The 10,000-nt window shown below is 42.5% G+C and overlaps 1 long non-coding RNA gene across 1 annotated transcript; it reads left to right on the top strand.

Moving 5' to 3' along the window:
• Positions 1-7,705: 7,705 nt before the first annotated feature.
• LOC143026155 (uncharacterized) lies at positions 7,706-9,878 on the top strand. Its single transcript, XR_012966444.1, has 3 exons — positions 7,706-7,774; positions 8,216-8,363; positions 9,722-9,878. It is a non-coding gene; the product is annotated as an uncharacterized LOC143026155 (long non-coding RNA).
• The last annotated feature ends 122 nt before the right edge of the window (positions 9,879-10,000 follow it).

The following is a 10,000-nucleotide window of genomic DNA, read 5'->3' as shown; positions in this document are numbered from 1 at the left end:
AACATAAACAAATACACATACATGCATACATACATACCTACATACAGACACGCACATTTAAGTACAAGTGTATACAAAAAAGCATATACATACACCTATTCGTACATATAGCCATGCACATACACATACACGCACATGTACATGCACCTATGCATATTCACAGTCACACAGACATAATCACATCTATACAGACATTCTATTCACCTGCCTACTAAATAAAGACGATGAAGATAAGGAAGAGTAAAGGATTCTGATATGAAAGAAGAAAAAAGAAAAAGAATAGAAAAGAAAAATGAAAAAAGAAAAGATGACTTCACAGTGCAACATCTGCCGTGAGCTAAAGATTATTTTACGAGAAGCAAATGAATATCCATAGAAATGAAAAAATAAGTAAAAGAAGTAGAAAAAAGGAAGAACGGGCGACTTTCATGAAGGTGTGAGTATGAATATACAGAAGTTACGCGTGAAGACATCGCAAATAAGTAATTAAATAAAAGTTACATTAATAAGTAGGTAAACAAGTAAACAAAAATAAAGGAACAAATAAACATAAAAAATAAAGATAAACAAATAGGCAACTAAACAATAAGTAAACAAAGAAGTAAACAAGTACATTGATAAATAAATATAAGTAAATAAGTAAATAAGTGAATAAATACATAAATAACTAAGCAGATAGGTAAACAAGTAAACAAGACACCAAAAATAAACAAGTAAACAAGTAAATAGATTAGCAAGTAAATAAAAAACAGGCGAGTAAATGAATTAATAAACAAATAAACAAGCAAATAAATCAATTATAATGAAAAATAAAGATGAAAAGGGTCTCCTCTGAAAACGGTCCTCACGCAAGGAGCCGCTTAACTACGACTGAAGTCTTCGCCTTTGCCCTGGGTGCAAAGACATCTAGGTCAAACTGAGGTCACTGGGACCTGTTAGATCTATTATGTTGTAAACTACACAAGAACTTTAACGCTGTTAGCTGGGTGCAGTTGGAGTTCTTGAGATTATATTGTCATTATATTTTGTTATTGATTGTTATAGTTTCTTCTGTGCTATCACTCACACAACTTGTAGCGTTCAATATAGACTGTATAGTCTTAAGTCACTATGGCCTATTATAATGAAGTTGTATGAATTACTGCTAACATATATTTATAATAAAAAAATAATTATAGTTCTCACTATAGTATAAAAACCAACCACCCTTCAACACCCAAATAAATAAATAAATAAATAAATAAATTTAGATACAATTAAAAAACGAAAAGAAATAGAATTAATTCCTAAAATATGCCCTCAAGCTGAAGGGGTCCAGAAATAAAACCCCTTCATCACCGGCTCTCTTTCTCTCTCTCTCTCTCTCTCTCTCTCTCTCTCTCTCTCTCTCTCTCTCTCTCTCTCTCTCTCTCTCTCTCTCTCTCTCTCTTTTTCTCTGAGAGGCATAGAGAGATCAATACACAAGGGAGAAGAGATGACAAGGGGGTCATTTTGCTAATGAGTAATGAGGATAAACAAACGAGTGAAATGACACTAATTGGATATGAAGGAAATGAATTTATTTGTGAGGGTAATGGAGTGCGGCAGGGAATACCGTGGCTCATTATGTCCTTCACTGAACGATAAGTCCGAGGCTTGGGATCGAAACTGACATCAGAGACCCAACGCAAACGACCATGCTGTTGGACTTGGTTAAGGAGATTCTTGAACAACAACAACAACTACTACTACTGCTACTACTACTACTACTACTTCTACTTCTTTTATATTGTGCTTTATCTGAATATATGTTGAGAATGTATGTTGAGAATATAGGAGAATCTGGGGGAATGTGTGTTTGCATGTGGATATGAGTGCGGTTGCGTGTATGTATGTATGTATGTATGTATGTATGTATGTATGTATGTATGTATGTATGTATGTATGTATGTATGTATGTACGTACGTATGTATGTATGTATGTATATGTATGTATGTTCGTGTGTATACGTATGAATGTATCATATATAACATGCACAGACATATATGATTCAAACTATTTCCATTACAAAATAATTGAAAAAAATATGCTGAGCGATTCCAAACTATAAATCCTTTTTTCATCCTTTTCTCCCATATTGAAAATCCAAAATTCGAAACTCTTCACGATTTTTTTTCTTCTTCTTCTACAGGAAGGCGATGTTCAGGCGTCTGCAAGGGTCCCGAATGTTGCCATCCAGATTGTCCTGGAAGCGGATGCACCGAACTCAACGATGCTTCCAAGTGTTGTCATCCGGAGTGTCTGGGCGGATGCAGTCATCCTAACGATGCCGCCAATTGCAGCGTGTGCCTGAATGTTCGTCTGAATGGTACTTGCTTGCCGGCATGTCCATCTGGGTACTTCAAGGTTCGTCACTCACATGGTCTCTCCTGGTTCTTCACGTATTCTATATCTTATGGAGTTCTGTTAGGTCAACTCCTTCGCGGTGTAATGAAAAATTATGATAAACGCCCAAAAAGGTTAGTATTTCATACTCAGGCTTAGTGACGCACCAAGTGCAATGCAGCTACGCGTAGATCAACCGAATGTGGAAATATTTTTTCTTAGGGGGAGAGGGAATTCCAATGTTATCTTCGATAATGTATCTTATAGAAAAGTTCTTAAGATGCTAAATATTCTGGCACAGCAATCAAATGTATAACTGCAAACCACACTCATTATAGCATTTTCCAAGAAGCAAGTGACAATTGAGCAGAATTAACTCATTTAACCGACACATGAGGACCCTAATTTTTAGTGCTTCCTTGTAGAACCAACACGTTGATCTTGCCTCTCATGCGAAGTACAATGAGAGGGAGTTCGTCGTGGAGGATGGTACACTCCTGAGAAATTACAAGGCACCAGAAAAGGTAGGGAGTGATACTGTTACTCAGATAGCAGTGCCTCAAGTGATAAGGGAGAAGATTGTAAGGCTAGCTCATGAGACTTCGTGCACCCACCTTGGGATCACCAAAACAAAGCAGACACTATGAGTGGACTTCTTCTGGCCTCGCTTGCCAGGAGATGTCAAGAGAGTGGTTAGGCAGTGTGTTGTGTGTCAAGTGACTGGGAAGTCAAACAATACACCTAAGAAAGTACCCATGTGCCAAGTTCCTGTCATCGAAGAACCCTTTTCCAAAATTGCTATCGATTGTATAGGACCTCTCCCAAAGACAAAATCTGGGAAGTCTTTTCTCGATATGCTGAAGCGGTACCTTTCCCAAATATTAAGGCCAGAACAATCACCAAAGCCCTAATGTCTTATTTTAGTAAGGTCGGTATGCCTTGGGAGGTACAAAGTGATAGAGGCACTAACTTTTTAAGTGGGATATTCAAAGGGGCTCTAGAAAGCTTCAACATAAAACATGTGATCAAGGGAGTCTCGAAAGGTTCCAAGGATCCTTAAAACGCATGATTCGAGCTTTCGTGTTAGAATTTGAGAAGGATAGGGGAGAAGGCATAGACTTGCTACTATATGCCACTGTCTAGGCTTTTCTCCTTTTTACTTAATGTTTGGTAGAACCCAAAGGGAACCCCTTGTATCCCTATATGAACAACTTATATCAGAACCCCCAGAAGGAAATACTATGTACACCAAGCTAGTGGGTACCAACTTCGAGAAGTTGAGAAAGGTCAGGCAATAGCAAAAAGAAATCTTGAAATAGCGCAAGGTACCTACAAGGATTATCATGATAGGAAATCGGTTAAGAGGGAGCTAAAAGTTGGAGAATATATGCTTGTGTTGTCCATTTAGAAAACCTTATTTCATCCAAAATACGAGGGACCGTTCAGAGTACTTGAGAGAAAGGGGGGTCACAATTATGCTTTAAGAAACCCGATGAGGAGGTCTGGGGTACAACAAGCACATATTAACATTCTGAAAGAGTTCAAGAGAACAGTAGAGGAGGAAGCAATTAGCATGATTGAGACAGGGCGAGCTGATGTGAACCTTGATTCAGATATTGGGGATCTAACATTCTTGTATGATTTGTCAGACCAGACATAAGTGAGGCATTGGAGAAATCTCTGTCATCACTGGAGGGAGAGATGCGGAAGGAAGTCCGAGCTCTTTTCTGCAAGAATGCCCAAATATTTTCCTCATGCCCCACCGTTACTCAAGCAACATCTCACGACGTCGTCCTAGAAGATGGAGCCGGCAAGCCGGTGAAGCAGACACAGTACAGATTGTCTCCCCAGAAGAAGAGGATCATGGAGGAGGAAGTAAGGCAGCTCATGGATCAAGGGTTAGTGAAACCTAGCACTAGTTCTTGGGCTTTGCCAGCTGTGCTGCTACCTAAGCCTGGAGGTGGGTGAAGATTGTGTGTTGATTACAGGAAGGTGAACGCATAGATGATCTCACTGAGGAGGTCGCCGCTGCAAGATATTTGTCAAAATTAGATCTGATGAAAAGATATCATCAAATTCCCCTTTCAAGCAGGGCTACTGAAGTTTCTGCTTTGTTACCCCACACGGGCACTTTCAATATAAAATAACCCCATTCGGGTGAATAGTGGAGCATCCTTTCAGCGCTTTGTAAATTGGCTAGTTGAGGGGTTGCCGGGTGTCAGGGCATACTCGGATGACATATTAGAGCTCTGTGACACATGGAGTGGTCACACACACAGGTTGAGGAGTTTACTTGACAGACTAGCACAAGCCCATCTCACTGTGAACCTAAAGAAGAGCGCCTTCGGGAGGAGTACTATCGACTACCTGGGACACCAAGTTGGCCAGAATTGCATCACGCCATTAGAGGCCAGAGTGAAAGACATCATGGGCTTTCAGATCCCGAGGACGAAGAGAGGCACCAGAAGATTTAAAGGCATGCTTGGATTCTATTGGAGGTATTGTCTAAATCTTACAGAGGTAGCCGCTCCTTTAACCCGCATGCTCTCTTATAATCATTCCAGGTGGGGTAAGGGCGCTGATGCAGCCACTAAGGAGTGCAAGAAACTTCTCTCAGGTCGTCCTGTCTTGATAGCCCCGGATTATATTAAGACCTTTTATTTTTTTTGTAATGCCAGTCATGTATCAGTAGGTGCCGTGCTTGCACAGGAAAAAAATGGTGTCATGAGACCCATTTCATTCAAGCCTCAGGTTCTCAAGGATTATCAAAAGCGATATTCCACCACTGAGAGGTCCTCGTTCTCATGTTAGCCTTGAAGAAATTCCAGATATTCCTAGATAAGAAGGTAATCATCCTAAGCGATCATAATCCATTGAAGTATATCAAAGGGAATTGACATCAACAGTGACAAAATTTTCACATTGAATGAGAATCAGACAAGAAACAATGGTCTCAAACTGTCCGGAAATAGATTTAATTTGGAAGTGGGTAGAAACAAATTCGCCAACCGTGTAGTTAATGAATGGAATAAACTTCCTGCACAGGTAGTACATTGTAGTTCTGTTCGAAGCTTTAAGAATAATTTAGATAAACACCTAAACAAGATGCTGTAATGATTGTAATTTATCTTATATTATTATTTTTTGTTATATATCAATTTATTATTATTTACTATTTACCTGTTAGTTTATTTTCTAACTATACCTATACATTTATTTATGTATTCTATTTATTTACATTATTATAGTTTTTATTTATTATTTTATTATTATGATTTTTTGTCGCATCTGACCTAGATATGGACCAAAAGGTCTCCTGTCGGCATGCTCCGCCTTTGTAAATCCTTGGTTGGCTAATTGGGCACTACTCCAGGGATATGATCTAAGTATTCAACATATCCCAGGAAACTCAAATGTAGTAGCTGACGCTTTGTTGCGTCCTGACACAAAATGTTCAGGCCTTGTTTCACAGGTCTGAACGTTTTTATCCGGGGAAGGGGGATATACGTCATATTCCATGACGTGTCACTGACAAAAGGACGCGGGCATCACACACAAAGGACGCAGGTATGGTACTAAGCCATGTCCTAACTGGAACCACAGCGCCCGCTTTTTAGGTATATTGTAAAATGTGTAGGTCTATTCAAGAATTTAGAGTAAGATTTCTAGTTGTAGGTAGGAGTATCTTATTTTGTCATCCAAGGTGCAGGAGATTTGGAAGCCGGCAGCGGAGGACAACACAATTGGAGCCTCCCATCATCAGAGGTCAGAGGGCACGTAAATCAAGATGATGACTCGAAGTAGGGCCCTCACCTCTAGACCCCCCCCCCCCCCGCTTACATGTATTACATGAGTAGTAGAGGATAGACTGTGAGCCTCCTTCACACAAAATTAAAGAAACGGGTAAACTGTGTGAGGCTTGGTAAATGGTGATAGGATAGGCTACACCTGCATACATTGGCACCTGTGCCATGGCACTGGTGTTGTACGGCTGTAGTACTAAAAGATGCGCGGGCATTTTTATCTCTCCTGATTACCGCGCTCGCACTCTGTTCACACCGACCTCATTGTAAGTTAAAGGCAAGTTGTAATTTATGTACAAATTAAATTGGGTAATTGCGCTCCACCATTTTTTTTAACCCCAGTGAGATTTAAATGATCTAAAAGAGGCTAAATAGCTGTTCTAGAACCTGGATTGCAGGAACTACTCGAGTCATGGTTAGTGATTCGATGTACCAACTCAAATACAGGGCCTAGTTTGTGACATGTACTCTAAGATCGACAAGTTGAGAGACAAGTCAACTGTAAAAGTTACTTGAACTGGAAAGTAGAGCGAGCAAGTACGTGTTCACATAAGCCAAAGAAGAGACCAGTGGCATATATGAACATGTACTTGCTCGCTTTCCTCTCCAGTTCAGGTAACTTGCACATTTGACTTGCCTCTCAACTTGCCCCGTGTAAACGAGATTTTGTTTCTGAAGAACAAAAATATTCTCTTGACTCATGAACCTTCCCTGTTCTTCTGCAGTTCTTCGAGCATTCGTGTGTGACGGCTGAAGAATGTCTTGCCCAAGAATTTATTGTGGTCAAGTCTCAGGGTGTTTGCATAGAGCCTTGCCTCGAGTACCACTGTCCAAACTGTTCACACTGTAAGTCAATATCCCCCTTTACTTATTCAGTCTTTCTTGTTTAAAAAAAAAAAATACACATTCTCTGTGTTCGGGTGTTCTTTCTATGTCTAAGTAAATGAAAGTTCTATGTTTTGCTGTTGTATGAAGAATCTAATCTAGAATTAGCTTCGAACTGCCCGCATATATATTCATGGAAATTTAACTAACACACAGACGCGCGCGCGCGCGCACGCATACTCTAACTTGAGGCTAGGTCTGATAAATGGAACAGTAGGAGACGGGAACCCACGAGCATTGTTCCTTTCCTCTACATTCACACACACGCAGTCATATACAATGACACACACACACACACACACACACACACACACACACACACACACACACACACACACACACACACACACACACACACACTTGTCAACGACACTTCCTCCCACCCAACGCTCCCGTACCACGCCACGCTACCTGATACGACAATAAATTTGTGCCCATCAGAGCGCCAAGGACTGAGTGCTTCAAGAACAACGCCATATAGGCTATATTGTACATCATTAATTCAGTTTAATCTAGTCCTGCAGTTAGCTCAAATTACACATTGTCGTTGTATCACTGTTAACTAAAAAAAAACGATTGATATAATTACTGTATTTCTCGCACACACACGATCTCTCTCTCTCAGACCAGAACTGGTACATCACGAGCATAGAAGACGCCGACAGGCTCCGCCCGTGCACTTTCATTGGAGGAAACCTGATCATCTCCATCTTGGGTGGAGGTGAGCGCTTCGGCATCATGGTCAGCCTTCTAGTGGTATCGATACCATGGTCAGCCTTCTGTTGGTATCGATACCCTAACCTCATCGTCAGTGAGACGTGCCTTCTTTTATTAATTTTTAATGTAATTTATGTATTCGTTTACCTATTTTCATATTATTTACTTATTTATTTGGATGCTCCCTGGCCGAGCGGGTTAGAGCGGCGCTACTTGCGGCGGAGGTCGAGGTAACGGCAGATCGAACCCGGCCACCATCGGGTTAGACTAAGGGCATGGTTCATTAAATTCCACACTACAAAGTAAGGTATCCCTCTGTAAGGGGAACTGTCCTAGCCTCCTGAAAGGGGAAAGTTCACGACGTTAAACCGAATCATGACTTATTTATATATTACCTATTTAGTCGGCGAGACCGATGTCTAACCAAGTTTCTTTCTCTTCGAAGCCAACGTGGAGAAGGAACTGGCCGAATGCCTCGGGGGCATCGAAGAAGTCACGGGCTACATCGAGATCCGCGAGTGCCCCACCATCGTCTCCCTAAACTTCTTCAGGAGTCTCAAGGTCATCGGCGGGGAGACTCTCAAGAGGAACAAGTAAGTCAAAGAAAAAAAAGGGGGGGGGAGAGAAGGGGAGCGTGAGAAGTTCAGGATATGAGAAAGAAGCAAAGAGGAAGAGAGGACTGAGGAAGGAGGAGAAGGGAGGAGGAAGAGAAGAGGAGGAGGAAGAGGAGGAGGAGGAGGAGAAGGATAAGGAGGATGAAGAGGTGAAAGAGGAGGAAGAGGAGAGGAAGAGGGGGGAGGAAGAAGGGAACGAAGAGTAGGAGGAGGAGGAGGAGGAGGAGGTTGATGAAAGAGCGAAGAATAAGCGGAAAAAGGAGCCGAAGAGAAACGGGAGATGAAGAAAGGGAAAGTAGTGGAAGAGGAAGAAGAAAGGGAAGGTGAGAAAGTAGTAAGGGACCGAGGTGAGGACGAAAGGGGGAAGAGGAGGAGGACGAGGAGGACGAGGAGGAGGAGGAGGAGGAGGAGGAGGAGGAGGAGGAGGAGGAGGAGGAGGAGGAGGAGGAAAGGGGATTAGAATAATTGAAGGTAGGGGACTCTGGGATACCAGTCATCAACGAGAGGGGGGAAGGGAGAGAGGGGGGAAGGGAGAGAGGGAGGGGGAGGGAGGAAGGGAGGGAGGAAGGGAGAGAGGGGGGAAGGGAGAGAGGGAGGGGGAGGGAGGAAGGGAGGGAGGAAGGGAGGAAGGGAGCGTGAGGGAGAGAGAGAGAACCAGGGAGAGAGCGAGAGAGTGTGTGTGAGAGAGAGAGAGAGAGAGAGAGAGAGAGAGAGAGAGAGAGAGAGAGAGAGAGAGAGAGAGAGAGAGAGAGAGAGAGAGAGAGGTACCTAGATGTGGTTCTCTCTCCCTCTCTCTCTTTCTCTCTCACTGTGTGTGTGTGTGTGTGTGTGTGTGTGTGTGTGTGTGTGTGTGTGTGTGTGTGTGTGTGTGTGTGTGTGTGTGTGTGTGTGTGTGTGTGTGTGTGTGTGTGAAACAGACACACCCCGCGATTTGGACATAAAATCTTCCACTTTTCTCATTCTCCATTTACGGTGCAGCCCTGTGAGCTGATATTCGGTCCCCAGAATGAGCCAGGAATTTGGCAGAAAGATTTGGGGATCCGTGCTAGAGGTTGCCGTTTGTTCATTTATCAATTTATCTATTGTATATTTGTCTATCTATACATTTACTTGGATGTTCGATGGTCAAGGAGGTTAGAGCACCGCTCCTTGCGGCGGAGGTCGAGGTGATGGTGGCTCGAATCCTGCCACCGACGAGTTGGACTAAGGGTATGATTCACTAAATTCCACGCTACAAATTCCTTTGTAAGGGTCACCGTCCCAGCCTTCGTTTATATTTTAGAACACTGAATATGAACTCACATCTCACTACATTTGCAATCGTCTTTTCCTTTAAGATACGCCTTGTACGTGTCGGATAACATCAACCTCCAACAACTGTGGGACTGGAATAAGCGCTCGAAGGAGCTCCACATCAGAAACGGTTCCATCTTCTTTCACTACAACCGGAAGCTTTGTCCTTACCGGATCGACGAAGTCGTCGAAGTGGCTCAACTGAAGAACATCACCGAGACCGAAGTCAGTCGAACTTCGAACGGTGATCGAGCTCCTTGTGAGTATGACCCTAATTCTGGCCCCACTCTTGACCCTTGTTTACACGGGGCCAGTTGAGAGGC

The sequence above is a fragment of the Oratosquilla oratoria genome, chromosome 6, assembly GCF_046742065.1.
Source record: "Oratosquilla oratoria isolate Oo_2021 chromosome 6, ASM4674206v1, whole genome shotgun sequence".
NCBI lineage: Eukaryota > Metazoa > Arthropoda > Malacostraca > Stomatopoda > Squillidae > Oratosquilla > Oratosquilla oratoria.
Note: the sequence above shows the minus strand (reverse complement) of the source record. Positions and strands in the feature narration are given on the sequence as shown.